The sequence below is a fragment of the Cololabis saira genome, chromosome 21 (assembly GCF_033807715.1).
Source record: "Cololabis saira isolate AMF1-May2022 chromosome 21, fColSai1.1, whole genome shotgun sequence".
NCBI lineage: Eukaryota > Metazoa > Chordata > Actinopteri > Beloniformes > Belonidae > Cololabis > Cololabis saira.
Window position 1 is genome coordinate 33,230,280 of NC_084607.1, and position 13,740 is coordinate 33,244,019.

At 44.5% G+C, this 13,740-nt stretch overlaps 1 pseudogene; it reads left to right on the forward strand.

Annotated features, from left to right (window-relative positions):
• Positions 1 to 13,740, forward strand: part of LOC133422161 (collagen alpha-1(I) chain-like) — an 84,631-nt pseudogene that overhangs the window by 15,680 nt on the left and 55,211 nt on the right.

The window sequence follows — 13,740 nt, forward strand, 5'->3', positions numbered from 1 at the left end:
CCCCCCTCCCCTGAAGCAGCACAGCAGCGCAGCTCGGGCTGGTTTCCATCACAGACTCCGACTCTGACGGATGTGACAGCCGAGCATCGGCCCGAGGACTAATGCGTCCCTTTTCCTGCGTGTTCCGCCGGAAAGGAGGCCAAATCCACTCGTCCTCTCGTGGTTGTGAAGTAAATGAAGCCTGGGACTCACCGGATGATGTGCTGCAGCGCTCCTGCTCCATGTGCGCGCTCCGGGCCTCCTCATGGCCTCACTCTCGCACCTCGTCCGTGTGTTTGTGCGCTGAGACATTTTGAAAACTAACCCCCTTCTGCTTTGGGCCAAACTCTTAAAAAAAGGAGGCAGCCTTGACATTTACATGTCAAACAGATGAGCGTTTTTATGTCCACGCTGGATCGTAAAAATCAGGCCAGGCCTCGCGCTGACACCTCTCACTGGCTCCCCGCGGGTCACGTGGGCTCCATAAAGTTGCTTTTATGGTTTTGGGGAGTTGACATTCTACTATATATTTCACATTCTGGAGAGCCAGTGACGGTTTAACGGCTGCGTGAGGATCCTGAAGGGGTCAGTGTGGCGGGCACGAGGATGCGTGTGCGTGTGTGTGTGTGTGTATGTGTGTGTGAGGGAGGGAGGGAGAGAGAAAGGGGAGAGAGAGCGGGCCAGTAGCAGCCGCCGCTGCTGCTCTGATTCACACTCAGAGCCTGGAGATCTGCGCTCTTCCCGGACACGGAGACCCGCGGAGACCCAGGAGGAGGTAGGGAGACCCAGAACGCGCAGCGAGCCGAGCACCAGGGCCGCCTCTGGCAGAGGGAGGGGTGGGGTTGGAGCGGCTCAGGGTGGGGAGGGAGGTCATTATGGTGTCGCTCAGATCCCTGTAGGACCGGGTAGGACCGGCGCTGAAGCTCCGGTCCGTTTCAGATGTGTCACATTCTCAATCAAGGCTGAGTCCGAGCGCGCTGACACATGTGGCCGCATCTGTGCACTGAGCTCGTGTTGTCAGTGTTTGCCACCTCTGTGCGCATGTGTAGCTGGTTGGAGACACGAGGTTTTGGTCCTCTGATGGTTTTGGTCGGAGTGTTTGTGGTGTTGGGCCGAGGAGGCAGAGACCCCCCCCACCCCTGCAAATCCCCGTGGAAATAAACGATCAAACAGAATTTCTGCGCGCGGCCATCATTGATTTAATCTCAGTCCCTGTGAATTCACATTAAGCAAGAAAGTGATAGGCGAGGACGCGCGTACATGCACGCGCCAGTGACAGGCGTCCTTGAGTAGTAAAAGAAAATCTTTGTGCGCCCCCGCCCCAATGTGGTTTCCACACAGGATGGGTGTGAGCGAGACGCCGCTGCGGATAAACACGTCCCGGACTGAGTCGCTGGTTTCACCTACACGCTGATAGCAGGACTCTTTACGGAACCCGGGACCCAGACACGGTCAGAAACTCAAATATGAAACATTCTCATCCCAGAAAATCAAATTATGGGGCATGTTGTCCCACAATTCATTAAATTTGATGGATGGATGGAAATGACAACTCTGAGACGACTTATGGTGCAGTTACAAACGGGAACATGTGTTTATCATGATGTCAGTCAGGAAAGATCACAGTCAGATAACCACGTAGATGACAGAGAGACCCTCCACTGCGATCAGCGAACATAAATACTGGAAATATCAACGGAAGCAGAGTCCCAATCCGATCTCCAGAGAATCTGACTTTCGACTGCAGGAATAAATAATTAAACATAAAAAAAAAAATTTAAGTAAATGTTCACGAGTTTACTAATGGCATCACGAGACAAAAAAAAAAACGAACAAAGGAAACAGGAAAAACTGGCCTGAAAAAACATAATTAACCAAGGTTATATATATATATATATATATATATATATATATATATATATATATATATATATATATATATATATATAGTGTGTGTGTGTGTGTTTGTGTATATTATATGGGGGGAGGCCCTATTGAAGGGGTCACGACAGTGGACAAAGATAAAGAATAAATACATATATATATATATATATATATATATATATATATATATATATATATATATATATATATATATATATATATATATATATATATATATATATATAGGTGTTAGGCATATTCTGATTTGAACGAAAATTATCTGATTCAGTGATGTTGTTCTAATGTTGTTGTTTTTTTTTACTCAATTTATTTATTTATTTTTTATCAGCAAAAAAGCTCTCCTTTCTGTCTTACACACCCACACACACTCACACACGAGTATTACAGTAACGATCGTCTCGTAATCTGCGCTCCATGCGAGCTGTTTTATAACAAAACTAAAAAGGAATGCACTGTCTCTCAAAATGTTGTCGACAACAACAATAATATTGATAGTATCAGTAATAATTATTGTGTGTGTGTGTGTGTGTGTGTGTGTGTGTGTATATATATATATATATATATATATATATATATATATATATATATATATATATATATCCCCTTTAGTTTTGCTCCTAATCAACTATTAGCAAGGGAAAGTATGATTCTCTTATGGTCTTATGGTCACTGACACAACAAAGCTGATGCTGGAAAGATATGTCAAAACATATTTGCAATTTAATTTTCTTCTTCTATAATTTCTGTTTATTATAGGAAAACACAGACTTACACATACACGTGTGTGTGTGTGTGTGTGTGTGTGTGTGTGTGTGTGTGTGTGTGTGTGTGTGTGTGTGTGTGTGTGTGTGTGTGTGTGTGTGTGTGTGTGTACTGGGAATGACCCAGGTTAAGGAGGAAATTTCAGTTCAGTAAACAGGAAGACAAAAACCTTCACATTTCATTTTTCATCAACTTCCTGCCTTTAATGAGGATACAGATAGACCCCTCCAGCTCAGCCCCGCTGCCCATCACCCCCATTTACTCCCCCGTCCCCCTGGAGATACAAGTGTAGTCACAGATACGGTGCAGGATATTGATATTCGGGTCCAGGTTTCGGTTAAAATGAAACTCCGCTCCAGCAGCCGCCACTGGAGCTGCGGTCTCCTTTGTCTCTGGCCTGCTCTCATCTGGATCCAGTTTATGTACACAGGGCAGTTCCAGGCTTCAGAGCCACTTCATCTGCTAACGTGTTTTATTTTCTGCTTATTGTGTACTTTATGTGTATTGTGTGCGCCTTTGAAGCGTGGGGGCCGTTAAAAGGCCTCAGCTTAAACTGTTAGTGATGATAAGTGAAGTGACACACTAACGAAACCGAGCCTTTATTTCGGGAGGTGCGTGTGTGTTTGCGTTGGTGTGTGGGCTTTGTCTGTGATACCGGTATGTTGTGTCATGTCTGGTGGGTTTACTGGGGAGTTGAGTGGTGGGGGATGGAGGGTGCTAGGGGCACTTTAGAAAACTAAGATGGAAAAGTGCCCGGCCTGCCCACGGGCATGTGTTTGGTTCAACCTGCAGCCACTCTCCTGACCAGTACTTTCATTCTGGTTGACCACTGTTTTGGCCAGCGGCACCGCTCGCGTGTGCGCTGACCACCGCGTCACCCGCACTGACCCCTGGGTGACGGGGTGAGCGGCCCGATGAGTAATGAAGGAGGAGTCACCAAGAGTTCAACAGCACGGGCTCGGGGAATGCTTCCGCGCATGCGCAGACGGTTGCAGCCGACACTAACAGAAAGCTGTTTACCTCGTCAACATCGGGGAAAGGAATTAACAGTTGACTGACTTCGGAAGTGTCCCCGTTTCCGGAGGAGAAGATGGGTTCAGACAAACATGTCTAAATGAGAGTGGGTTAATGAGCGGCTGGCTGGACGCGGACGGGAGCCCAGACGGTCCAAACGCAGCCGCAGCAGGACTCACCTGCAGCCTCGACAGAAGGCTGTCAAACCATCATTTCAGGTCTGGAGCCTTCTTTTATATGAACCCCGTTATTAATGAATATAGATGACAATTAATATTGTCACAAGAACTGACCCCGCCCTTTTTCTCCTGACACGAGGAGATGTCAGTCCAGACTGTCCTCGCACGCTTCCTCAGTGATGGAAAAGCTGGAAAAGTTATCAATGGGAAGATCTACGTTCAAGAAGGTGTCTCTTCCAAGAACACCTCTCTTCAGGCTGCACTTAATCCTCGCCATGCGCTCGTAGTTGACTGCCGATTTAATGGCATCTACTTTGTGTTCTGCTAGCTGGGGATTGAATTGATCCCTCTGTTTTCAGTTGCTTTGCATAAAAGTATCTACAAAATATGAATGGAAACATCATTTTTGATTATTTTTTTTTATCTGAAAGCGCCGAATTCCTTCATCCCCCAACTAATTCAGCCATTTTTCGGGCCTAAAATAAACATTTATGGTTATAAAAAGCTGATAAAATGTTGTTGAATATTCGAATCAGAACGCTTAAATTATGGGCGAGACTTTATTTTTTATTTTCAAGGTCATTTTAAAGAGGACCAATGGGAGTGTGAGGACGGAAACAACACTATCAGAGGATGTGAAGAAGTCTTAGACACGCGTGGCCTTGTTGTGTCACAAAAGTTTCAGTCACATCTATATTAATTCCCCAGTCCTGCAACTGTCAGACGTAAACACGGATCCGGGTTAATATCCCGTCAATCACCTGTATGGAATCATCTCCTTAAAAGATGTAATCAGTCCTTGGTTCTGGAGAGCTCACACTGACCTTCGCTTGAAGTGGTTTTTGGTTCTGAATATTGTTTGATTTTATTTGCTGAACAGAGGTCAACCCATGTGGCATTTTTCTGTGGATCATGATGATCCACAGACGACACAAAGTTAATCAGGGGATGGAAGTGTACATTGGTCCTATATACAGGACTGTCTCAGAAAATTAGAATATTATGATAAAGTTCTTTATTTTCTGTAATGCAATTTAAAAAAATGTCATACATTCTGGATTCGTTACAAATCAACTGAAATATTGCAAGCCTTTTATTATTTTAATATTGCTGATTATGGCTTACATCTTAAAATTAAGATTCCCAGAATATTCAAATTTTTTGAGATAGGATATTTGAGTTTTTATTAAGCTTTAAGCCATGATCAGCAATATTAACATAATAAAAGGCTAACAATATTTCAGTTGATTTGTAATGAATCCAGAATGTATGACATTTTTGTTTTTGTAATTGCATTACAGAAAATCACAATATTCAAATTTTCTGAGACTGTCCAGATTCTGGAGTGGCTGTGGGGTTTAGCAGTCCTCTCGTAGGTGGATCATTTCCTGCCCAGCACGCTAAATGACCGTGGGCAGCACTGAGTGAATGTTGAACGCGTGGCTTGTGGTGTAAATCGTTTTAAGTTATCAACATGACCTAAATTGGCACAAACACCGTTTATTTATTTTGGTTTCATGGTTAGTTTCGCATTTTAACCACCGTCTCCTCAGCGCCTGGAGCCGTGTTGGTTGTTTTTTTTTTTTGTCATTGTTTTTTTCTTTTTTTCCTCTTCTGGTGGGGTGCAGATCTCCCGTGCGGCCACCAGAGCCCGCTTCAGACCAACAGGACGGAGAGATTCCTTCCGAGAGGCCCCGAGCCCTGCCCTGCCCGTGCACCTCCATCACAGCTGGGGGGCCAGAGTGACCTCGGGTTGCTCCCCGAGCTCCGAGCTCCAGCTCCAGCTCCGAGCTCCGAGCTCCGAGCTCCAGCTCCGAGCTCCGAGCTCCAGCTCCAGCTCCGAGCTCCGAGCTCCGAGCTGCCTTTGTCCTCTAACGTTACATTTTCACGAGTTCAGAGAAAAAGAGGGTTTTAAAGAAGTGAATAAATCCCCAACATCTGAGTTCTGCACCCCCCCCACTGCTGTTTCCCATCCTGAGGGGGGGGGGGGTTCTGTTAGAGAAAAGCTGGATGTTGGAGATTCGAGGTTCACGGAGTTGAGGGGTCAAAAGTTCTCCGTCGTGCGTGAGTTCCGTCCTCTCTCCCCCTCAGCAACTCCACTCAGACCGATCGGTGTATGTCAAAGGCAAAGAAGAGGGAGGTGGGGGGCACAGATGAGAGGAACGATAGCAGGAGGCAGAGGAGAGGTGAACGCCTGACCTCTGCCTCCCTCACTCAGTCACGGAGAAGAGAGGGAGCAGAACACGGATGAGTGTGTGAGTGAGTGAGTGTGAGTGGTGGTAGTACTGGTGGGGGAGCATGTCGGGGTTGCAGGTGTGTGGTTACATATTTTGTTCACGCTGATTAACACTTGGTTCACCGACAGACACAGATTCTGATGGCAAACATCTGATATGGACATCAAATATGTTATTATACCACTGAAACGTATCAGTACTTAATCGTTACTTGGTTCTGTTCCTTTCTTGGACTTTTTACATTATATAGTCACCAATAAGCAATTACCTCTTTTTCGACCGATTATGATTGTTTTTCATATCCGCTTTTAAACATGTGTTACCAAAATAAACTACCCTATTCAAAAATAAAAAGTGTGTATATATATATATATATATATATATATATATATATATATATATATATATATATATATATATATATAGACTTTTTATTTTTGAATAGTTCCTTTTTTTATATATATGTATATATGTATATATATATATATATATATATATATATATATATATATATATATATATATATATATATATATATATATATATATATATATATATACATATATATATTTATTTATTTTTTTAAGTTGGCCGTTAAATGCTGACCATTTTTAATTTTGAGAAACTCAAAACAACATCAAATTCAGAGGTGAAAAAAAACTATCCAGTTAAATTGTTCCATCCGGATAGAGTGAATTTGGTTGTGGTTGTTTCAGATGTTCTTGTCCAGTTTTGTTCTTACATCCGTTCCCTCAGATTCCTGCAACTAAACTTGGATGTACATTCCAATAAAGGTTAGGATAAATGATAACATGCCTCTGAAGTTTGACTTTTTGCAACATTACAATACTTATAGGCAACTAGTCATCATATCTCCTGCTCTCTGAAACACATGTTAATGCTCAATAGTACACATATATGGTTCTTTAATATATTTGCATTATACTAAGATGCATTCATTTTCAATGGCTTTTTTCCTTAATGGCTTTTTTCCCCCTTACATTACTTTTACTTTTATAACTTAAGTAGTTTTGAAACCAGTACTTTTATACTTTTACTTGATTAAAAAACTTGAGTTTATACTTCAACTTCTACAGGAGTATTTTTAAACTCTAGTATCTATACTTCTACCTGAGTAATGAATGTGAATACTTTTGACACCTCTGATCAAATTAGAGGTCAAAGCCAGGCGTAAAACTGCCATCAACCACGGAAACGACAGACTTTCAGAATGAAACTTAACCCGTGAAAGACAGACTTTAACTGCAGAATTCACTTTTAAGGAGACTAGCCGGTACAGATGCGTGACGTCATTCCTCGGTTTAGTTCAACGGAACCAGGCTCGCAGATCCTCTGATTGGATCTTAAAGAAATTAATTAGATTAAATGAAGGGAACGAGAAATAAAAACTCATCACAAGAGCCGGGTCTGAGGGCGTTAATAATGGGAAGATATTGCATCTGAGTTTACTAGGAAAGTAATCCCAAAGCAGATTACTTCAGAATTAAACAAATTAAAAATACAGTACATCTGATTATAATCCAATCATGTTCCATCTCAGTTCGTTACCATCGTCGTTATTTCCTTTTTATTCCAACTGAGTCCAGATTCAACAGCCGTATCGATTAGTCACTCCAGAGGACAGAGGAGCTTCAGAGCTTTTCCCAGTAAAAATCCACACCAGACACCCTCGTAATATAACACATAAATTGTATTTTAACTAAACACTTTCATATTTGATTCACAGAAGACACGGTCGATTAAACTAAGACCGGATGTACATTATTTTCACGATTGAGAGGAGAAAAAGTGGAAAGAAAACCCCGGGGAAGTCCACTGTGGACATGTGGCCGCGGTGTAAAGATCCACCAGAGTCGAATATCAAGCTGCAGACCCGACACCTGTGCACCCGCTCGGGGCGTCGCAGCGAGTAGTGAGCGGCTCTGATTAACCCGATTATTCCTTCGGTCATGTCGGGGCCGATGGCTCGGACAGCGCCATCGCGCGGCGGGCTCGGCATTGGCTGTATTCATCCAGCAGAAAAGGAAAAGGAGAAATGATCCTGCAAAAGAAGAAGAGAGAGAAAAAGCACCCCCAACATACATACACACACACACACACAGAACACACTATCACCCCTCCCACCCTCGTCCAGTGACCATTTTTCTTCAGGTTAATGACTGCAACTCAATTTAGAGAGAAAGATGGCAAAGGAGAGGATGACAGAAGTAAGGGGGTGAAGAGAGGAGGAGTGGGAGGAAATGTCAGAGAGAAAGGGTGAGGAGAGGGTGGTGGGGTGGGAGAGAGGGGAGGGGAGGGAGGAAATGTCAGAGAGAAAGGGTGAGGAGGGTGAGGGAGGAGGCTTGGCTTCGGCTCGGGTGAACGGGAGGTCAGCGCGTCTCAGCGCCATTAAACTGTGTACCAGGGACTCGCGGGGGGGACGGGGGGGACGGGGGGGGACACGCCTCACCCGTTAAACAAAGACTGTGCCAAAGTGGCAGATTAATCTGAAAACTTGAGTCCGCGCACGCACTTAAAGCCGCAGAAAGCCCCCAGTCCAGTCAGCGGCCCCCGCGGCGGCTCGAACCTCGCAGCTCCCCGGCTCCGGCTGCGCCCTGGACGGATCCAGCACGGATCCAGGGGGGGGGGGGGGGGGGGGGGGGGGGGAGATGCGCGTTCACGCGGTCAGGCAGAACGGGGCGCGCAGAAATGACAAGGAGGCATTTTTAAGACGAAGACTTCCGAATAAAGAACCTGTGGACCTGGAAGATGGAGAGGACCGAGGGGGGGGACGGGGGACGGGGGACGGGGAGAGGACCGAGAGGACCGCTGAACGCGGCGGTACCAAGGAAACTCCTGCACCGGCGAAAGAAACGGACTGCATCCACATTTGTTGAAGAGGTGAAGGAAAAGAAAGTGTGACGTTGTAAATGGAGGAGAGGATGACGAGGACGGCCGGGGAGGCGCGCGAGCCCGCGAGTCAGCTGCACGAGTGAGTAGATGGAAATATTAATGTTCCTGCAGAAGAAGTGGCTGCTCATCTGCATGCTGCCGTGCGTGAGTGTGTGTGTGTGTGTGTGTGTGTGTGTGTGTGTGTGTGTGTGTGTGTGTGTGTGTGTGTGTGTGTGTGTGTGTGTGTGTGTGTGTGGCTGGCAGGTGCTTCGCTCATGCTAAGAGGAAGGGGAAGACCACGTGCTCGACCCCCCTCCTGTTTTCAGCACAGTACAGCTTCTGCTCGATTTATCAATCCATATTCTGATTGATTAGTGTCCGTGCACGCCCCCCGGGCATCTGAGTGGCGCATTTCCGCTCCGTGATCCCCACTGCGGCTGCGCACTGGCTTAATTAGTCGCACTAATTAACCCACGAGGAGCCGAGTGGAAACAACAGCATCCAAAAATCTTCCATCCTGTTTCCTGTTTCTGTAGATAGATAGATAGATAGATAGATGGATAGATAGATAGATAGATAGATAGATAGATAGATAGATAGATAGATAGATAGATAGATAGATAGATAGATAGATAGATAGATAGATAGATAGATAGATAGATAGATAGATAGATAGATAGATAGATAGATAGATAGATAGATAGATAGATAGATAGATAGATAGATAGATAGATAGATAGATCAGTTCTAATCCTACAAACATTAAATCAAATTCCAAAGCAACGATGGCAAAAGTGTTTTATTAGATCTGACACTGGAGACGCTGCTTTATATTGTACAATTTCCGCTTCATTTATTTAATTTTATTTACATTTTTGGCCCGATTGTCGGTTCGAGTGCGTGCTCCTCAGCTAGGATCCAGATGTTGGGTTTTTCCGTGGTCGTTTCTTACTGATTGCTGTCTTTCAAGCTGCTTTTGCTGATAAAAGGCTGTGATTTGGGAACGAGCGCTCGGCCGCTCTCCGCGGTTTTGGCCCTCCATCAGACGCTGCTTTCATGCTGAACGGCATCTGTTCATCAGCAGGTTTTCATTTCGTAGCTGCGGCAGCAGGAATGGATGTGAGGAGCTGTTTTTCTGCTTTTCTGTCGTCTGTTTCTCCGTTTTAGCTCGTGCGTTCTTCCGCCGCTCAGATCCCCACATGGAACAGGCCTCCACCAGAACATTTTTTACTTCTGTCCGTTGCTTTGCATGACAATAACCAGGGGACTGAACCTCAATTAATTTTTCAAAGTGCACAAAGGAGGAGCAGCACATTTCTCCTCTCCGTGTCGTTCGGGCGGTAATATTTCAGAAGGGTGACAAGTCCGCTGGCTGCACATAATGAGGCCGTTTAATCCTTCAGCGTGCGCTTTTTAATTTTCCCTGTGAACTGAAGCCATTTACAGCCGCTGATGGGAGGGGGGCAAATTTGTGGTGATTTAAAAAGGATGGCCTATATTTACACAGAAATGTGACTCGTTTATATCAGCGTTTAATTTTTGGATAAGATTAGAAATCTTTCTGTGTCTGACACAGATTTAACCTGCAGAGTTTCCCCGTTCCATGTTTCTTTAAATGCTTTATTAGTTAAACTGAGTTGGGTCTAACATGAGACAACAGGAAACTATCCTTATTGTTTGCAAAAAAGAATTTCAGAGGGGCGATTAATTAAAATCATTCAACACACGCATAGGGAGACACCTAGGCTTGTGAAGAATATAAGCAGTTTTAGTGTTTTAGTGATTCACTATCATGCCTCCGTTCTTTCTTTGACTCATTATTTCGTTTGCTTTGTTTTAAATCCCAATGTTTTAACCCAAAATTGTATACGCCGTTGTGTCGTGTTCATTTAAACTCACAATCCGTAGTTTAACCAGGAAACACAACTGATAAAGTAAATGCAGCGCACTTCCGCTCCACGACTGTCCTTTTTAAACTCCACCTTTCAAACATTTCCCGATTAAAAACTTCAACGCCTGCAATGGTTTCATATTTGTTTTTACATTTATTGTAGGCCGCTGAGCGTTTTCCGAATGCTTTCAGTAACCAAAGAAGATATTTCCTCTGTTTATTAAAAGAAAGAACGACAATGAATAAAGAAAAAAAATATGTTTTATACATTTTAAATCCGCGAGCTTGATTAAAACATTAAAAAGCAGATATGCTGTCTGACGCCTCAGTTTCAGCAACGTGGATGCTTGTCTTCTACTTCTCCTGATTGCTTCTGCGTGTTTGCTCAGCAAGTTGACCCGGGCTCCTGGAAACAAAGCACCCCCCCCCCAGACACACACACACCCCGAAGGGATTCTACAGAAAACTTGACAGTGGTGAGAGAAGAGCCGCAGGCAGGCGAACACACCTTGATCGATACCTGAGTCTCCCCCATCCCCATCCCCCAACCCCCCCGTCACAGCGGAAGGTCAAGGTGAGGGGAACACGGCCACATACGAAGAAAAGAGAATAGAATAGAATAGAATAGAATAGAATAGAATAGAATAGAATAGAATAGAATAGAATAGAATAGAATAGAATAGAATAGAGTAAAATGGTGTACGTGATTTACGGAGTTTAAGTTTACTAAATAATTTATCACAGGAAAAACAGGGAGGCAACACGGGCATGTTCGTGGAAACGGGCCTGTCATTTAAGAATTATGACATTTTGGAAGGAAATTATTAAAATTCAGAATTTTGTAGATTTATGCAATTAGAATTGTTGGGAAAATAGTCTACTTCTTTCATTTATTTTTGTTTTTATTTAATTGTGACATGTTTCTTTCTTCGTTGGGACTAAGAGAAAGCCGGACAGCCGGACAGATCCATTATGTATTGCAGGCCCGTTCGTGCGTCATATGACTTTTTTAATCCAGTTAAATGAGACTTTGGGGGACCGCTGGCATCAGGTCCGGCGCAGCGGAGGAGTATTTATCCATTTATTCACTGCTCTATCCATTCTTCAGTCACATCTCTCAGAAGAGCCTCTGGTAGGACAGCGTTTCAGCGGCCCAAGTGATTTGTCTCTTCTTTCATTAAATTCCCTTCATTCTCTCAGATCTTCCTCGGTTCCTGCTGCCAAGAGGTTTTTTTTTCTCGTCCCCTCGTTTTTTAGAATAATTACAACTGCACTCCTAATTCCATTTTGCGAGGAATCCTGACTGTGTTTGGACTGATTTTAAATTGAATGCAATTTTAATTGTAGCATTAAAAAAATAACATTGGAACATTCTGAAACCTGGACCTGGTGGAGGCCTTGTATTCCCTCCACTTTAGAAACGCTTCCATCAAACTCAGTTCATCCAAGATTAAAAAATAAGAATATTACGTATATTTTTCATGCGATTAGCTAAAATATATATTTCGGGGAAAAAAAATTAAACGTTCTAAATCTCCTTCGAGAGAATCGTAACATCGTCTTTACAGTAAAATTCAGGGTCAAATATTTACAGACGTATTTTCCTGTTTTCGTGCATGATATAATAAAAACTTTGAGGCCTCTGGTCCGTGCACGGGTCGTGTTATTGCGTCTTTCTCGTGGACTGCAGCAGAAGGTGGTGCACCATCACCGCCATCCTCCCCGGGAGGTCTGGGTTCTAACACCGTCCCGTCCCGGACTCGTGAACGCGCGCCCCAGAGAGCCATGTCTTCTATATCTACCCTGTAGATCCGGATTTGTGTGAAAGTCTCTGAAATAATCACAAATTCGCTTCTAGGGGAGTATATAGTTGATTTCCAGACGACGGCAGCCACATTCCTGTTGGAGTCCGTTTGGAGATGAGTGTGGATATGGAGCACATGTTCAGGCCCTTCTCTCTTCCTCTGCAGAGTATCATGTCGTTTGCTTTAGGACTCCAAAACTACATCTCATATATTATAGTTTGAAACTTCTGTGTCTTGGGTTTGTGCTCTGTCCTGATGAAACTCCGCTCGCTCTTCCCTGTTATTTTTCTTCCCATTAGGAGGAGAAGCGGCTTTTTGGAAGGCCTACCTACATCGATTTTTTTCCCCCGTGCAGGAAATCCTTAACTGCGTGAAAAATGTCACATTTGGAGGATGTACGGGTGGAAACCGAGCTTAGGGTGTAGGACAGACAGTTCTGGTGAAACAAAGGACTTGGAAATCGAGTTCTGCCCCGTCAGTGGAATTTGGAGCCAAGAACGTGACATTTTTAAATCATTTATTCTAACATTCTGTTGGGCGCAGATGAATCTGTCAGTCCGGTCCGTTTATGAGGAGACTGACAGACGGACAGCCACGCCGTGGACAGATCCACTCCCTACCGGAGTGAAACAAAGAGCCGCGCACCTCTGCTCGCACTTACCATGCCGGGGAAGTTCAGAGAGATAAATGCTGCTGCACATGCAGGTAAAAAGAGGCTGATGGATCACCGCGGGAGGGGGGTCGGTGTGCGTGGGACTGAGAGGGAGACGGTGCAGGATTGTTCGTGCACAAGTCCGTTGGTGATTTAGGAGTGGAGCGTGGGGGTGTGGGGGCGGGGGGCGTGTAACCTGAATTACCTGATGAATTTTCTATCGATCCTTAACAAGCCAGATTCATCTCTGACACGCTGCCACCCACTCCACGGCGCAGGAGGTGCGTGTGCAGGAGTTTCAAGAGCAGATAAAACACAGTCAGACACTTGGGCACACGCGCACGGACGCTCTGAGTGAGTTTCAGACACTTTGTTTTGACACGTGACGTACAGAAACGCTGATCCGCGGAGAAAACACGGCGGT